The sequence below is a fragment of the Bos taurus genome, chromosome 21, assembly GCF_002263795.3.
Source record: "Bos taurus isolate L1 Dominette 01449 registration number 42190680 breed Hereford chromosome 21, ARS-UCD2.0, whole genome shotgun sequence".
In the NCBI taxonomy this organism is placed as follows: domain Eukaryota; kingdom Metazoa; phylum Chordata; class Mammalia; order Artiodactyla; family Bovidae; genus Bos; species Bos taurus.
The window spans coordinates 56,984,338-57,003,126 of NC_037348.1; positions in this window are offsets into that span (position 1 = coordinate 56,984,338).

The following is an 18,789-nucleotide window of genomic DNA, read 5'->3' on the forward strand; positions in this document are numbered from 1 at the left end:
TCTTCTCCTTGGAGACATCATCTCTGTGCCTGCCACTTAGAAATGATTCCAAGTTCATGCTTTGTGAAAAAAGTTACAAATTTCTCCCCGGCCTGGAGTAAGTGTACCCATCCATGAGTGACCTCGCCTGGGTCTAGGTGTGGTGTTCACTGCAACACCCCATTGATGCAGCCTTGGGGAAGCGAATGAAGTCACGGATCAAAGTCACTGCTCTGCATTCATTCACTTATCAAATATTTATTAACAACTGATTAGGTGCCCAGCACTGGGCAAGTAGGAGGTACACACATGTGAACCAAAAAGTGTAAGTCAAATAGCACCACTTTGTAAAGAAACTGTACTCTAATAAAAATTAATTTAAAAAAACTACAAGTCTTCCCTGACTAGAATATAAGGTCCACAGAGCAGGGACTTGGCTTGTCTGAGTCACGGCTTTATTGCCAGTCCCTATCCTGGAGAAGGATATGGCAACCCACTCCAATATTCTTGTCTGGGAAATCCCATGGACAGAGGAGCCTGGTGGGTTACAGTCCATGGGGTCACAAAAAAGTAGGACACGACTTAGCGACTAAACAACAGCAATTATGGTACCCAGCACATAGTAGTAGTGGGGTGGGGGTGGGGGTGTGTGTCAGTCAATATTTTTCCTAATGAATGAAGGAACAAAGGCATTTCTGTTGTAATGGAAAGAATACTGGAAACCTGGGTTTGAATCCTGGGATCTGAGTGTGAGCAAGCCAGTTTCTTTATCTATAAAAATGACTTGCTTCATCAATTAAGTAATTGAAGCTTTGATTCTAATAATATTGAACACCTATAATTCCACATCATGTCCCCATATATCTTCCTGCATGGGTGAAACCAATCTAACAAAATACTATAAACATCATGGGTTCCAAAATCTACTCTCTGGGTCCCAGATAATATCAATTGATACTAGGCTCCAAGAGAATAGAGAGAAAAACACAGAATGAGTAACTGCTACTTTTCTTTGTCAGTGTGGTGTTCAAGAGCCAGAAGAAGGACAGAAGCCCCACCAATTCCTGCCCCAGCCCAGATGTGTGGCGCGAGTTGATGGAACTTTCTCTAGCCCCCTCGTTACACAATCAGCAAAGTGACGTGATCAGCAGAGAGCTGGGTGCTCTGCCCCCACTCCCCTCTGCTTTTTGGTCAAGTGAGTCGCGATGGTCAGCAAGCCTGCCCTTCCTGGGCAGTTATTACAGTTCAGATAATAGACCCACAGGCGTCAGCCCTGCATTTATCCGCTCACAATGGCTCAGTTCTGCACCACAGCATTATTCCAAGCCCACTTTGAAACAAACGCGCCTTGAAACACATACAGATGCGTCCCCCTGCCCCCACGTCTGCTGGAATCTTGAAAAGACACCTCAGGGAAACCAAGCTGGGCTATAATGAGAAAGCACTGTTCCTGAGCACGAGCCCCATGGCCGGCAGAACTTTAATCAATAAACTCAAATGCCAGGTGAGATTGAGATGCAGGGGCAGAGTGAGATGCCAGGCCCTGCCTGGCTTGCAGAGTTCCAGCTGATATAGGGCTTCTCCCAGATTTGGTCACAAACAGATGCGGAGGACATGGGTGACCTGAGATGTTTCATGATGTCCTGTTTAGATGAAAATGCCATCTTCCGCCTCTCTATCTCCTTTCATGCCTGAGGTGTCCAATGGCAAGCCAGTCTTTTACATTATTGGAGGCACTGGGTCCCTAAAGCTTCTCTCTAAATACCGGAAGTAGGAGATGCACTTATTGTCACTACCATCCATATCACTGTCCCCATGGTCATCAGGTGTGCTCTGATTAGTTTTCACAGTTACGGAGGGCTCCTGTTGGTTTGCCATTTAACCCTCACAATACCCCGATTGAGGTATATGAGGCAGAGACTCCCACATTTATAGATGAAGAAACGAGACTCATACAGGTTCAGTGACTTACTCAGGGTCACCAGCAAATACACAATAGGACCAATGGTTGGGATGGACTCAGAGCTCATCTAGTCCCAGGCATCTCCTCTCAGATGCCTCTTAGCTTCCTAGGCAGGCAGTCGCTTCTCTTCCACTTGGATGCTTCAAGCAGTGAATTTACTTCCGCACAAGACAAGTGCTTGGTTCCACTGTTTCTCAAGCCTCCTCGTCATTCTGTTCTCCTTTATATTACGGAGCCCACGTCTATCTGCCTTTATTTGATGACCCTCTTTGGCTACATGGAGTAGGTTGAGTCCTTCTCCATGACAATCTTTTCTGTCTTTGAGGATACTTATGCCTTCCATTCCCAGGTCTTCTTTAAGCCAAAAAACTCCCCAAAGTTTTAAGAAACCCTCACTATCATTGTCAACCATTCTTGAATGTGTTAAATTGTCAACATTCCTTTAAAGATGGAACCTATCTGAAATTGACATGATAGTCTACCTGTGGCCTGAGAAACAGAGTAGAACCCTTACTATCCCCTTCTTGGATTAGGACCTTGGGCTTGTATTAGTGCCACCAGAGTCTGCAGAAAATCTACACTTCGCCTAGAATAATGATATGTAGGGAAGGTAAGATTTGATAAACAAATCATAGAATAATGAGACAGAGGAAAGGTAAGATTTACCAAAAGATCCTGGAACAGCAAGTGAGACACAGGAAAGGTGAAATTTGATAGGAGGGAAGCACAGAATGCAGCAGCAGAGAGGTTACCCTGGGGACAGGATGGTGGGACCTTGTGGGTGTTGGAGCTGCTAGAGAGGACAGGCAGAAAGTCTAAGAAAAGAGGCCCTTGGGTCAGCCATACACCCACCTTTTCTGCCCTCCCCTGCAAGGTCCCAAGGGCTGCTTCCATCCCCATCTTGTGATGGCCAGGGTGACCGAGGACATGTACAGCAGAAACGGCTCATGGTCCACAGTCTGTGCCCTCTTGCCATTAGTTAGAGAATAACAGGATCAGAGCTGGAGAGGTGGCCCCCCAGTTGAGACTACATTTCCCAGCCCTCCTTACAGGTGGGTGTGGCCATGTAACATTTTCTCCAGTGGACTGTGAGCCACTTGCTGGCCTAGGTCTGAGAAAAATTGGCAGAGCTTCTCTAGGACCTTCCCTCTCTCCCCCTCCCTCCACCAGCTGGGATACAGGATATGGCAGGGACCCAACTTCAGCCATCCCCAAGAGGATAAAACCTGTGGCAGTGGTTCTCAAACCCGAGCTCATCAGAATCACCCAGAAGGCTTGTTAAAACACAGATTGCTGGGCCCACCCCCAGCGTTTCTGGGGTGGGGCCTAATAATTCTGACAAGTGATTTCTTTTTTTAAGAAAATTAATTAATTTTAATTGGAGGCTAATTACTTAACAATATTGTGGTGGTTTTTGCCATACCTCAACATGAATCAGCCACAGGTGCACAAGTGTTCCCCATTCTGAGCCCCCCTCCCTTCCACCCCACCGGCTTCGACTGCCCTTCTTCATGCATCAAACTTGCACTGGTCATCTATTTTACGTACGTTTCAATACTATTCTCTCATATTGTCCCACCCTTGCCTTCTCCTACATAGTCCAAAAGTCTGTTCTTTACATCTGTGTCTCTTTTGCTGTCTTGCATACAGAGTGGTTGTTACCGTCTTCCTAAATTCCATTTATATGCATTAATATACTGTATTGGTATTTCTCTTTCTGTCTTACTTCACTCTGTATAATAGGCTCCAGTTTCATCCACCTCATTAGAACTGACTCAAATGTGTTCTTTTTTATAGCTGAGTAATATTCCATTGTGTATATGTACTACAGTTATCCATTCATCTGCCAATGGCCATCTAAGTTGCTTCCATGTCCTAGCTATTGTAAACAGTGCTTCAGTGAACACTGGGGTACATGTGTCTCTTTCGATTCTGGTTTCCTCAGTGTGTATGCCCAATAGTGGGATTGCTGGGTCATACAGCAGTTCTATTTCCAGTTTTTTAAGGAATCTCCACACTGTTCTCCATAGTGGCTGTACTAGTTTGCATTCCCACCAACAGTGTAAGAGGGTTCCCTTTTCTCCACATCCTCTCCAGCATTTATTGTTTGTAGACTTTTTGATGGCAGCCATTCTGACCAGTGTAAGATGGTACCTCACTGTAGTTTTGATTTGCATTTCTCTGATAATGAGTGATGCTGAACATCTTTTCATTTGTTTGTTAGCCATCTATGTATCTTCTTTGGAGAAATGTCTGTTTACTTCTTTCTAACAAGCTATTTCTAACAGGAGATACTGCTGCTAATAATTAGGGAGCAGTCTGCAAATGACATCTTAAGAATTTCTGCCTCGAGGGGTTGCCTGAGTTTAAGGACACAGTGAAGATATTAGAGACTAGACCTCAGTGAGCCTGGGTACACAGAGGCACCTCTGAGGGATTCCCGAACCATACAGGGTGGAGGGCCCAGGACCAAAGTCTGGGCGTCTCTGGTCAAGTCGGCATGCAGAAGGGTGAGCCATGCTCTGGCCTCTGCTGTGTGGTGATACAGTTTGCAGCTCTGAGCCCACAAAGCAGGATGTACCAATGACTCAAGATTTTGTTCCTTTCAGTTCTCTGAAACTGGGCTCTGCTCATCTGAAGAGATCTTAGGAGATGTCACCTTGGATGTGGGGTGCCGGCCCCACCCCTGACCTGGGACAGGGAGATGCAGTTCTCCTGCCATCCAGCAGACCCTTCGCTGTCCGCCTGGGGTGCCTGCTGTTTGTCTGGCTGCAGGTTCCCCGTGCTGACCTGCTGGGGTACCTGTCAGGACCAGCAGGAGCAGCCCTCCGAGCACCCCCTCTGCCCTCGGGCACTGTACCCACTCTCTTCCATGCTTTCTCCCACTTTGATCCACTCATCTGTTTTATTCATGTCCTGATAGCTGGATTCGCCTCAAAAGGGTTTTAAGGTAAATTTGTTTTCTGGCCCTCACAAAAGCCTGTGAGGTAAGGATTATTATTTCCGTTTTAAAGTCCTTGAACTGCTGCTTAGAGTGGGGACATAGCATAGCTAGTGGGCACAGCTAATGGCAGAGCTGGGATTGGAACATTGATCTTTTTGACCACAAATCATGTTCTCTCTTCTTCACCAATAGGTGTTTAAAAAAAAAAAAAAGATATGAAGAATTGATACATATAAAAGAATATATGTAAACTTATGTAGATTATGTGCTATGCTTAGTTGCTCAGTCGTGTCCGACTCTGTGACCCCATGGACTGTAGCCCGCCAGGCTCCTCTGTCCATGAGGATTCTTCAGGCAAGAATACTGGAGTGGGTTGCCATGTCCTCTTCCAGGGTGTAGGTTATAACCCATAACCAAAAAAAAAAGAAAAATGCCCCCTGTGAACCTGCCCTTGGGCTCTCCGTGGGACACGCTGCCTCCACACAGACATTGCCAGGGACCCTACCCTCCAGGGGCCAAGCTGAGCTGAGGGCGTTCTGGTTTTTTCCTTTGTTCTGTCGCTCTCACCTCCCCTGGGAGTCAGGCATGCCATGCTCAGCTTGGAGACAGAGAAACCAAGGTGCTGAACCTCTCCCAGCCAGACCAAGATCCCAGGTGGGGTCCCAAGGTGACCTGAGGTTCACAGAGCCCAGGGCGTCCTCACCTGGCTGTTTGTCACATCCTCTGGGCCCATTTTCGAACACGTGGATCCCTGGTCTCCATCCCTGATCTCAGGGCTGTGGTCCAGGGCAGTATTTTTTCAGAATTCCATAGGTGATGACCCTGGTGCAGCTGGCCCACAGTCCAGGTTGGGGGACAAGGTTCTTGGGCCCCAGGCTACACCGAGCAACCCAGGGAGCTGGAGCTGGAGCTGCAGAGCCAAGGCAAACACACCTACTTGGCTTTGACCCCTCCCAGTTCTCAGGGTGACCTGCAGCCACGGGAGGGTGGGGGTGGGGTGGGCTCCTGATACAAACATGCAAACCTTTTCCTCAGCACTCCACCCCAAAGGCTGTCATTTCACCTAAGACCAAGGTTAATGAATGAATGTCAAGGGTTTCTAATATTTGTTGTTTATAAGGTAAGATGAGCCTATCGCTAGAGCTGACTGAAGACTCTTAATTCAGTATTCTACTGAGAAGCCTGGCTGTCACCCAGCTCTTGGCATCAGAAATGGCTGGGAATCCTGCAACTTTGGGAAGGAATACACGCTGCCAGAGTCCCATTGGTGCTGCCTGTGCTGCCTATGTTTCCAGCTTCACCAGTGGCGTTGGTGGCGAGCTATCTGGTTAACCCTGCAGTGTGCAGTGATGTCCATTTGCATCAGTTTGGGGAATCTATCACTTTCCAATAACTAGATGCTAACATTATATTCAGGCTTCCCTGGTGGCTCAGTGGTAATGAATTCGCCTGGTAATGCAGGAGACATGGTTTGATCCCTGATTCAGGAAGATCCCCTAGAGAAGGAAATGGCAACCTACTGCCATATTCTTGCCTGGAAATGCCCATGGACAGAAGAGCCTGGTGGGCTGCAGTCCATGGGGTCGCAAAGAGTCGGACACAACTTAGTGACTGAACAACATCAATAACATTAAATTCACATGCAAACTATCCACACTCCTGTTGCAAAGACAGATGTGAATGTACGCTTCAGTACCACAAATTTGCTTGGATGGTGGCATTGCATGTTACCACACAGTTCCTTTTCTACTGAAAATTGGGACAGGTTGGGGCTAGTGGTCCAGGAGGCATCTTTTATCCAATCGGGTCACCATGCGACAAAGTTTGAGATGCCTGAGCCTCTAGGCATCACCTCTTGGAGCTGGGAGGGACTTCTGCCCCAAAGTCAGGGAACCTCAGAATCTGCTATGGTTTCTTTAATAAACTAGACCCAAGAGGTAGTTTTTTCCAATTTCTAAGTCCAAGACCAGGCACATGTACAGTGGCTGCCTGCCCAATAACGTGTTATTTCATTTACAGCAGCCCAAGAACGTAGCTTGTGCGTGTTAATATTGGATTATTTCTCTTCATAGTTAGCTGCCTCCTCACTTCCCTGTCTCCATGGCAACACTTCTCAAACACCACTTCATACTCTGAATACACAATGTAAACATTCTGCAGTTGAACATTTCCCAATTTAGGGGTTTGGAGCCACAGCCAGCAGGCCTGCCGTTAGAAATAAAGGCGAGACTCCAATCCTGGGAAGCCGCTCAGAAGCAGCGCGCTGTGGGAACACACGACAAAGGATACCCGAGCCAAATTCTTGATGGATAAGAAGCCCAAAAGTCACTCAGCAATACTCTGTCCTTTCTTAGTATATGCGGGACTCAGGGTGACTCACTGAACTGGCAGGGACTCCTCTGTCATTTAGAGACAGAGGCTTGAGAGAGAGAGAGAGAGAAGGGAAGTGACTTTCCTATTGTCACACGGGTTGTGATGGAGTGAAGACCAGAACTAGGGCGAGTCCAGGGAACTGCACATGCTCACCTCGCATGTGGTCCCCCAGCACCCCTGTGCTCATGACAGACACTGTTGGTCCATCCTGGAATTCTTTCCCGTGGAGCCTAGATTTGTGCTTCTCAATTCTAGCATTAACACTCTGGGAAGTCATTGCCAGTTGATTGGAAATGGCGTGTGAGATGGTGATGGGTTGCCATCCAGCATGACCAGTACTAGATCCAGTACTGCAAAGAGAATGGCATCAGTGTGGGTCACTCGTATGTTCCAGAAGCCTGGAGAATCAAGAAATAGGAAGATAAGGCAGGAAGAAAGTAACTCAATAGAGCATCTTCTGGGAGCCAGACGCTGACCAAGGTTGGTGTTCCCATAAGCATATGACCCAAAAGATGCCCATTCAAGGGGCGTCAAGGGTTGGCTCAGTTCAGGCAACAGTCAACAGAGGGGCAGACCCAGATGGAGAATATCAGAGAGGAGCTAAGCATGGACATTACAAGAAGCATAAGGCAAAGCGAGTCCATGGAGGCTCCAAGGAATGGACAAAGGGAAGCTGAGATAGAAGAACAACCCCAAAGGAGGACAGTGGAGCCAAAAATGGGAGACCAAGCCAAGTGCTGGTGGGTGTGGGGCCCTGGGGGAAGCACAGCTGATAGGCAGAAGTGGGCAGGACTGTGGCAGAGCAGAGAAACTTTAGAGAGGCAGGAGACCGGCGAGGGTGCCCCTTTCCTCCAGGAGTCTGGTACAGCGGCAATGCTGGTTGTCCAGAGCCGCCTGACATGGGGCTTCCTCAGCAGCTGGGGGCCACACCATTTGTGTCTCTTGTCTTGAGAACTGCCTCCTCTGGGCTTGCTGGCTGCAGAAATGCTCCCCGAGGCAACCCAGACTGGCACCCCACCTGTGCTTCAGGGAAAGACACTGATCCATCCAGGCAAGGGAGCCTGGAGGAAAGCCACACGTCCTTTTACCCCTGGCCCAGAAGAACACCACTGCGTGCTAGGAGGGCCTCCGTGGGCTCCAGGCTCAGGCAGCTCTACTGTAGGAACTTCCCCCACTGAAAAAATAGGGACTCAGCCTGCTAGGTGGGGAATGGCTTAGGACCCCAGTAAAGGCATTGTTTTTTTCTCTTCATCAAAGGAGATATTTTTCTTTCTAGTCTCTACCCACGTATAGTAATGCACACATTTTCCACATAGTTATAAGCATTGCAAGGATGATTGTTGGGTTTTTTAAAATAGAAAAATCTCGGATCTTTTACTTTCTAAGTCTTAGCAACCCTTAGCATCCTTTGATTTCTGAGCAAATGATCACATGAGTGCTGTATCTTTAGCAGAGAACCAAAGTGCACCCCTAGCCTTAGGAAGTTGAAGACAGACTCAGATAATGGGTCCAGAAAAATGCCACCAGTGGTGTCCAATGGGAGGAGGTTGCCATTCCAAAGGGTGAATACTCTGGGAAGTGGGTGAGGAGGGGGATTCCCCCATTTAGCTGCCAAACAGACTTTGGAGCAGTGGAGGATGGAGTCCATCATTTCTAGATTTTAAACAAGCAAACAGAAGGGGAAGCTCATCCCTAATATAGTTGATGCACAGTTTCTGCCTTGTCATCTGCATCCCAGGGGCCCTGATTCTGCTCCCTCAGCCATGAGAATGCTGATGACAAAGGAGTGCATGGCCAAAGGGGGCTTACCAGTTGTCTGTACTCCTAGGGATGGCATATCAGGTTTTTCAGTGAGACCAGGGCAAGTCCCAGATCTATAAATGCCCCTGAGAGTCAGGCCTGGGCTTCAGGTCCCCATTCAGTAACCTGTGCTAGGCTGATCTTGCCTGGGGCCCTCTAAATGAGGAGGCAACATCCTTAGGGCATCGCCATGGAATGAAGTTCACATTCACATCAAGGTTCTAGGCTGTGATGACCTGGGGATTGCATCTGAGCATTAGACCTCGGGCGCTGAGAACTCCTTGGATATTGTTTCTGCTTTCTGTTCGTCCTCCTGCCTCCTCTCAGAGGAAAGACAAGGCTGATTACAGCATCCCCTGCCAGAGAAGACCTCTTTGCTGGGGCAGTTTGCTGAATGGAAAGAACTCCAAGCCAGGACACAACCTTCTGGCTTCACCTCTGACTCACTGTGACCTTGGGAAAGTCTTGTCCCTTTTCTGGGCTCCAGTTTCCCCATCTGTAAAGTACAGGGATTATATAGCAGGATTCCTCAAAACAGCAGTTCTGTGGGGTTATTAACTGGAGATAAGAGCAGAAAGGAAAGTGGGGCCGAATTAGTTTGGGAAATGTAGAATTCAGCAAAATAAAAATACTCCATTGCTGTGGGTGTTCTCAGAGTCTTTCATACACTTTGCAGGTTTCCAAAAGATTATAGCATAAGGTATTTCCAAAATTTAGGCTTCCTTGGTGGCTCAGTGGTAACAAATCCATCTGCCAATGCAGGAGACGCAAGAGATGCAGTTTCTATCCCTGGGTCGGGAATCCCCTGAAGGAGGGCATGACAACTCACTCCAGTATTCTTGCCCGGAGAATCCCATGGACAGAGGAGCCTAGCAGGCTGCAGTCCATGGGGTCACAAGAGAGTCAGATACAGCTTAGTGACAACAGCGCATTTCCAAAATTCATTTAAACACAGACCTTCTAAACTCTTTCAGGGTCAGTGTTAGAATTCTTTTTCTTTCCTTGGAGAGCCTACACAGTCATTGATCTTCACGTCTTTGAGCATCTCAGGCTGTTTGGTTTTTCAGTTTGTTTCTAAAAGATAAAGAGTCCTTGTGAAGTCTTAGGGGTTGGGTGGGGATCCACTTAAACCAGAGGCTCCTGAAAGTCCTCGGAAGATGGTTTTGGTAGGGAAGGGTTTGGAAGAGAAGTTTCTGTCTCTCCGGCAGAAACTGTATTCCAAAGCAGGTGTGTCTACTTTGTACACTTTTCCAGGGGGACCAGAGTAGAGCGTTTGTCAAATTTTCAAAGGCATTTATACCCCAAAGATGGTGAAGCCTTGTGTTCCAGCTCTTGGTAGAAATGGTTTGATTTTGTTGGAATTTGAATGAGACTTTGAAACCTTTAAAAAGTATTTATTCACTTTCGGCTGTGTTGGGTCTTAGCTGCAGCACACAGAATCTTTGCTGAAGTGCATGGGCCTCTTTCTAGGTTGGCTCGTCGGCTCTCTAATTGTGGCATGCGGGCTTAGCTGTCCCGCAGCACTCGGGGTCTCAGTTCTTTGACCAGGTATCAAACCTGAGTTTCCTGCATTGGAAGGCAGATTCTTAACCGCTGGATCACCAGGGAAGTCCCAAGACCTTGGTATCTTGATTGGAATCAGGGCAGTGCAGAACAGGAAACAGAAGTGACTGCAAAGTGGACAGAAGGTGGGGAAAACAAGACGGTCCAGCAGTGACCATATGGGGCAGGGTGCAGCATTCCCAGTTTCTTCCCTCTTCCCCCTGTGAATGCCTCTAAAAGTCACCATGTGATTCTTAGCGATGGAACTCAGCTACTGAATATTAATGCTCCAAGGCAGGGAGAAAATTACCACTGCCCCAGAAAGTCTCCATCTCTTACAGGTCGCCAGGGCTCCATTTATTAAATTCTTGCTCGAGGGCACAAATGTCCAGAAAGTATGTGTCTACTCAAGGCCAGATACTTTCTCTTCCTCAAAGACACTGGGGCCTCCACCTTGGACTCCGTACATGAAAACCGGTGAGGTTGCTGAAAAGCTGAGAAAGGGTGGCAGGAAACTGCCCTGGTTCCACAGCAGAGTCCCCACAGACCAATGTGTCTGGAGGCACTGTGGCATTTGCAGGGGTGGTTCAAAGAAGATTCTGGTGGAACCAAAACCAGAAGACTACATCCACAAGGAGACTTTGAAGTGTTAATTCAGCAGAGTTCTCAAGTTTACCACTCTGACCATCCTTTGATCACTGGCCTTTGCAACAGAATACTAATCATAGTTTATGCATTATTATTTATCAGCAGCTCGGGGGATTAGAATTCTCTCTGCTTGAACAGCCTCATGACTGTTTACACACATGACCCCAGGAAGCACGGGGTTAGCAGCAGTCTGAGGGGAGAGCGTCACTTACTGTATCTGCTCTCACAAAAGCTCTTTCTTTCTATCTTCAGAAATATCTCCACCCTGCAGGTAAGAATTGATGTTCAGAACCTGGGTCAAATGGGGGAAGATAGGAAGTTCAGACCCCAAAGCTAATTGACAGCATTCATCCAAAATCCTTTAAATGAATTTAAAATGATGAGTCATACCCACCCATCCACATTTTGTAACAGTCATGAAAGTATTAGTGTTTCTTTGGGGGGCTCTTTATTATGTAACCCAGTGATGAATCTCCTCTGGGCCTTCAATTCCCTCAAAGAGTTGCAGTTTGCTAATTCATTTTCCAGTGGGTTGAGTCTGGGTTGATCCCAGCCTTCTATTTAGCTTTTTGTTTCAGCTTAAGGATGGTGGACCATGTGAAAGTTGGTGTCTGGCCTAAACATCTTGCTTGATGTTTTAAAAAGACTTTAAATCATCTACCAAAGCAGAATCACCCATCCATTCACGTAGCAGGTATTTACCAATGGCTTAGATGTGCAGGTGTGAGGGGAAACACTGAAACCACCCACCCTGGCCAGGCACCACAGTGACCATTTGCACGAGTTATTTTATGACGAGAGGTCCTGATAAGGAATATGGAACTAACAAGCCACCATCAACCAGAAGAATTTGGGGACAGGTCAAAAGGAGACACCAGTCCATAACGTCATACAAACCTCCCAGAATCCTCCTTGCTGGAATCCATCTTGGCTGAGCGATGCATGCGCCATCAGGAAGGAGGCTGAGTCAGAATGATTGTCCAAAGACAATCCGGAACTAACCATATCATCATAAGGCTTCCCAGGTGGCGCTAGAGGTAAAGAACCCGCCTGAAATGCAGGACATGTAAAGAAACATGGGTTCGATCCCTGGGTCAGGAAGATCCCCTGGACAAGGGAATGGTAAACCATTCTAGTAGTATTGCCTGGAGAATCCCATGGACAGAGGAGTCTGGTGGGCTACAGCCCATAGGGTAAGAAAAGAGTTGGACACCACTGAAGCAAGTGAGCACTCAGGCACTGTCAACATAAAAGCCGTAAAAGGTGAGTCTGGGAGCCACGTGTCGGAGCAGTTCTGCTCTCCACCCGGGCACCTGATCCCACTAAAGTTTCTTGCTTTTGTTAGCACGTGTGTCTCCTTGGACAATTCATTTCTGAGTGTTAGACAAGAACCTGCTTGTGGGCCGTGGAAGGGATTCCCCTCCGTGCAACACAGGCGGGTGAACTCTGAACTTCCATCTCACTCTGGCTTTTCTGGATCTCAGTTTCCCCACCTGTCAAAGGAGGGCTTGGACAGGAAGCCACCTTCTTGGGGCAGGACAGTGAAGAGCAGAGATCCTGGATCCAGACTGCCTGGCTTTGAATCCCAGCTTTGTCATTTACCAGTTGGGTAAACTGATGATTACAGCCTAGTTGGGAGGATTAAGAGGGTCGATAGATATAAAGTGCTTTGAACACTGCTTGGCCCCCGAGCAAGGATTGATAAATGGGCTATACTGTTACGATTGTTCTTGTTAAGGCCCTGGAGAGATGACTCCCTGTGCAGGGTACAGACCCCTCGCCATATCCTCGGCTCCCCAGCTGCTCAGCTTGGACTGCATTTCCAGCCTCGCTTGCAGCCCTGGCACATGGCTGAGCTCTAACGTCCCAGTGTGGGTGGAAGTGAAATCGCCACGTCCAGGTCTGACTCATAAAAATCTTCCCTGGAGGTTGGATTTTCCATGTTTCTCCCACTCTGCTGCTTCAGTGCAGGTGAGCTTGGCACCTCTAGAAGCCCAGTGCTGAAGATGGTGTGGCCACGAGAGGGAAGGGACTGGGAACTCCGTCTCACCGCTTGGAGAAGTGCCGCCTGCCTCAACATCCAGTTCAGCCTAAGCCAGTGAGATCTGTGGCCGGGCACCAGGCTAGTACGGACATTCTCGGCAACTCAGACATCTTTTCCGAGGGGCTGGACCTGCTTGTGGTTGTTCAATGTCTTGTCTCCAAGTTTCTGATGTTATCTGGGTGACTGAGCCAAAGGACACCCAGTTCTCTGGCTGGGGACAAGAGCTTGTATGTCCAGCAAGCCCTGGACTTCTCTCTGGCAAGCTCCCCACAGACAACTGCCCGAGTCTGGCCACCCGGGCTGGCTGCCCTCACTTTCTGGACAATGGGGCTGTATTTCTGCCCAGATGCCACAAAAAGCTACTCAGGTTCCCCAGCAGCAGCCCATGTTCAAAGTATTCCATCTCAGTCATCAGGTCTCGGTCCTCCCCTATCTTCCCCATGGTGTCCCTTGAGTGGGAATTAGCAGGAGGGTTGGGGAGAAGCCTCCAAAGTGGGCAAGTGAAACTTTTCCTCGTTAGAACTCAAACTGTAACACCCTCCCAGATGAAGCCAGGGCTAAAAGGATGCTCGCCATGTGAAACTGGTTTCTGGTGGAGAGCGGTTTGCTGACAGTGTACCTGAGCTGGAGCCACGTGTGTTCCCGTGGTCCAGAGGCACTTATTAATTCCCCTTGTGGCCGAGTCCCTCTCCCTTTGATGAAAATCTCCTCCAACACTTCCTCTGTCCCTCTCTCCCCACCCTTGTCATTCTCCTCCTGGCGTGACTGACATTTCTCCCCGTGTATTCAGGCCCTTCTGGAGATGCAGAGAAGTCAGGGCTTTTGAGGTCTTAGCCATTAGAAAGAAAAGTGAAAACAAAATAAAGCACTTCCAGAGAAAAACAAGAACCCAAGCTGCTCTAGCCTTTGGCTGAGCAGTACATCAATTATAAAGGAAAACCCAGCTTTTGTGCAATGTCATGTTACATACTGAGCTTGAAGAGGTCAACCCCAAAGCAGAAAATTAGCAAGGGTCTAAATTGGAGGCACCTTTGAGCCATGTCCCTTGCCAAAGAGCCCTTCCAACTGTCCCTTGGGGTCAGCCCTACCTGCCTCATTTCTACTCTCAGACTGACAAGCGCCAGGTGGTCAGAGAGGCAGTGGGCAGAGGGCAGTCAGGAGTCTGCACCTTGGAATGGAGCCTTGGACTGTGGCTGGTTACCCTAGGGATTTTGGCCAAGTCACTTAGTCTCCTTAAGTCACAATTTGACATCTGTGTGGAGGCTGCCAGTTGCCCACCTAAATCCTTCCTCCTCTGCTTCCATAAGAACAGGATCCTCCTGGGCACAGGCTGCTCAGGGAGGCGTTTTCAGCCTTCCTTGGGCAGGCTGATCACGTGACTAAGCTTTTCCCCAATGGACTGTAAGAAGTAACACATACTGGGCCGGGACTTCTGACACCGGGTGTTTCTGTTTTCTGCTCTCCTCCATCCCATGGATTGCAACCCAGGCATGCTGGTGAACCAGCTCTGACCACGAAGATGTTGAGAATGCCCTGGAGGGTGGAGCTCCACAGCGTGGCAGGAGTCTGAGAGACGAGGAGGAGCTGAGCCACCTTACAAACCTTGGATGGCCCTGTGGGGACTCTCGCATAAAAGAAAAGACTTGTTCTCAAAGACACTCTTGTTTAGTCACCAAGTCATGTCCGACTCGTCTGTGACCCCGTGGACTATAGCCTGCCAGGCTTCTCTGTCTGTGGGATTTCCTAGGCAAGAATATTGGAATGGGTTGCCGTTTTTTTTTCTCGTAGGGATCTTCCTGACCCACAACTCCTGCAGCTCCTGCATTGTAGGCAGATTCTTTACCGCTGAGCCACTAGTGAACCCACTCTAAGACATTCTTCAGTTCAATTCAGTTGTTCAGTCGTGTCCAACTGTTTTTGACCCCATGGACTGCAGCACGCCAGGCTTCCCTGTCCATCACCAACTCCTGGAGCTTGCTCAAACTCATGTCCATCAAGTCGGTGATGCCATCCAATCACCTCATCCAGCTTTGACTAGATGGACCTGTTTAAACATCTTTCCTCTGCTAGTTGGCCTTGACTGAGATTTCCCATCATAGTCAGTAACCAGGAGCTGACCCAGGAAGTAAACAAGGACATCATGTATAGCCTTCTATCTCTACCCAGCGAACTAGTTAGCACACCCATGAGATCTATCAGAAGGAGGAGCTGTGGCTTTGTGTGGTAGGTGATGGGTATGGCTAATGAGCAGAATATGTGTGTACTTAGTCCCTCAGTGGTGTCTGACTCTTTGCGACCCTATGGACTGTAGCCCGCCAGGCACCTTTTACCATAGGATTTTCCAGGCAAGAAACTGGAGTGGGTTGCCATTTCCTGCTCCAGGGGAACCTTCCAACTCAGGGATCAAACCCATGTCTCCTGCATTGGCAGGCAGATTCTTTACCACTGAGCCATCTGGGAATGGGCATAAGACTGGCTTCAAATCCTAGCTGTACCTCTAATTCCTTCTGCAACCTTAAGTAGGGCACTTAATTGTGAGGATCCTTAGCTTCCTGAAGCATCCATAAAATGGGGATGCTAACTCTGGCTGTGCCTGTTCCCCAGGGCTATTATGGGAGTCAAAGGACACAAAATGGTGAAAACCCCACATATGGCAGTTGCCAATGGGAGAAACAAGTCAAGTCATATTTGCTGAATGTGCAACATTGTCTCTTCCTTCCATCTGTATTTGCTGAGCATCTACCAAGTCTGGTGAGTGTTCAGGGGAGATGTGGTTCCTGTCCTCACAGAGCTTGGAGTCTGCTGGAAACTATACACAAGGAAATGGCCGATCACAATACAGCATGATAAATTCTTTGACAGAAACACAAGGCACCAGAAAAACATAGAAGAGGATGCTCCTAACTCAGCCTTCAGTGGTCCTGGGAGGCTCCTCAGAGGAAATGATATATCCTTTAAGACTGGAAGCAACAGAAAGAGTTAGCCAGGTGCCTTAGTCCAGGCTGCTTTAACAGAAGTACACATAGCAAGTCATTTCTCAGAGTTCTGAAGGCAAGAAAGTCCAACATCATGGTGCCAGCAGATTCAGGGACTGAGGAGATCCACCTCTGATTCATCGATGGGTATCTTCTTGCTGTGTCCCTACAAGGGGAGAGGGAGTCCCCTGGGTGCTACCGTGTGTGTGTGTGTTAGTCGCTCAGTCATGTCTGACTCCTTGCAACCCCATGGACTGTATTCTGCCAGGCTCCTCTGTCCATGGAATTCTCCAAGCAAGAAGAATTGCCATTTCCTTCTCCAGGGGTGCTATTATAAGGGCACTAATCCCATCCATGAAGGCCCCACCTTCAAGACCTAATCACCTCCTAAAGATCCCACCTCCTAACACCACCAAATTTGACAATAGGTTTCAACCTGTGAATTTTGTAGGGACACAAACATTCAGTCCATACCACCAGGAAACGTGAGCTTTGAGGTGGTAAGGCATGGCCATGGAAAATGAAACAGGGGTCACCTTTGAAGAGCAAGAAAGAGCCTGAAAGAGGTTTGAACAGATGGAGCCTGGAGTGAAAGTAAGGGAATAATGAAAGATTGAACTGGAGGTGCCAGGAGGTTCTGGAGCAGGTTGAGTAAAACAATCTTGTCTGCAGCTTGTATGAAATACCATGCCCAGATCCCACCCCCAGGTGGTTAAAAACAACCCAGGTGAATTGAATGCAGCCAATGTTGAAAGTACTGATTAGATCAAGCAGTATCTTATTTGCTTAATTCAAGAGCTGGAGGTCTAGCTTGAAAGCAGCAGGGTATCTCTGAGGATTCTGTGGGAGGAAAGGACATAACTGGATTTTTCCTTTACCCTAGCTGCTGGGTAGTCATTTCCAGTAGTCATGTGCAGATAGAGAGTTGGACCACAAAGAAGGCTAAACACTAAAGAATTGACGTTTTTGAATTGTGATGCTGGAGAAGACTCTTGAGAGTCCCTTGGACTGCAAGGAGATCAAACCAGTCATTCCTAAACGAAACCAACCCTGAATATTAATTGGAAGGACTAATGTTAAAGTTGAAGCTCCAATACTTTGGCCACATGATAGGAAGAGTCAACTCACTGGAAAAGATCCTGATGCTGGGAAAGATTGAAGGCAAAAGGAGAAGGGGGTGGTAGAGGATAAGATGGTTAGATAGCATCACTGACTCAATAGACGTGAATTTGAGCAAACTCTGGGAGATACGAAAGGACAGAGGAACCTGGCGTGCTATAGTCCATGGGGTCACAGTCAGACATGATTTAGCGACTGAACAACAACAAGAATAGCTGCTGGATGGAGGAAGGAATGTGATGTAAAGACTGGGTAAGAAGGCTGCTCGGGGGTGTAGGTGAGGGATGGAGCCAGAGCTGATATGGGGATGACAAGAAGGGGACATCCTGAGGCCTAAGTGACAACAGACCGGAGGGAAGTGGGGAAGAGGCAGGAAGACAAGACAAAAATGAGCCCCAGATTCCTGACACAGGGCTGAGAATTCCTGAAAAGACTCCAGATATAGACACATGAGTCAGTAGCAGGGAGTGAATAACTTCAGCCAGAGAATTGATGAGCTTTTCTGGGAAGAGGGGTATAAAAAGAGAAGACAAGAGAGCCTAGGACAGAGGCCAGAGGACCAAAGGAAGAGCTGGTTGGAGAAGGAAGAGAAAAACTAAAAGCACACACTGTTAAGATTTAAGTTAAGGATGTGACTATTGTAAGAAGGGTATATTCAGAGTGTCCAATTGTGTTGAGATGCATCTACAGGTCACTGGTGGCCTTGACAGTGAAGATGAATGGGAACTTGGGGTGGCATTGAAGTGATGGTGAGAACGGCTCCACCTAACAGAGGCAAGTGTTCTTTATCTTTTTCACATTGTAACCAAGCCATGTTCATTTATTCATTCCATAAATACTTCATTTATTAAGCACCTAATGTGCTGGGCACTGTGTTCAGAGCTGTGGATAAGATGGCAGGTCCTTGAAGTCCTCACTGGCCAGGAGGAGACAGATACTCTCATCCATTTCACGAAACCACGTGATGGAAGTGCTATATTGGCGATGCACGCCAGGGGCTTTGGAACAAGCTGGACCAACTCTATCAGGGAGTGGGAAGGGGCAGGCAAGAAAGGTTCCAGAAAGCAAGGAAAGATTGAGGTTTGCACTGGTATGGCTGTCGTAGGGGCTGCCCACTGCAGAGTGCCGAGCTCAGCCTGGCAGGGAAGGAAGGGCACTTCTGGCCCCTCCCACAATGCTGGGGCCATGTGACTAGCTTTAGCCAATGAGTGGTGAGTAGTGGTGTGCAGAGCCCAGAGTCCTCGACTGCCAGCTGAAGATCCTCTAGAGGGCTTTCTACCCTCTGGCATGACAAGCAGCAGTCTTTGAGATTGTGGCTGCTCCCAAGTACCCAAGTAACTGCCCTCAAGACACACACCTCTTTATAGGTAAGAAACATTGGGGAGTAAAAACTATTTTCCAT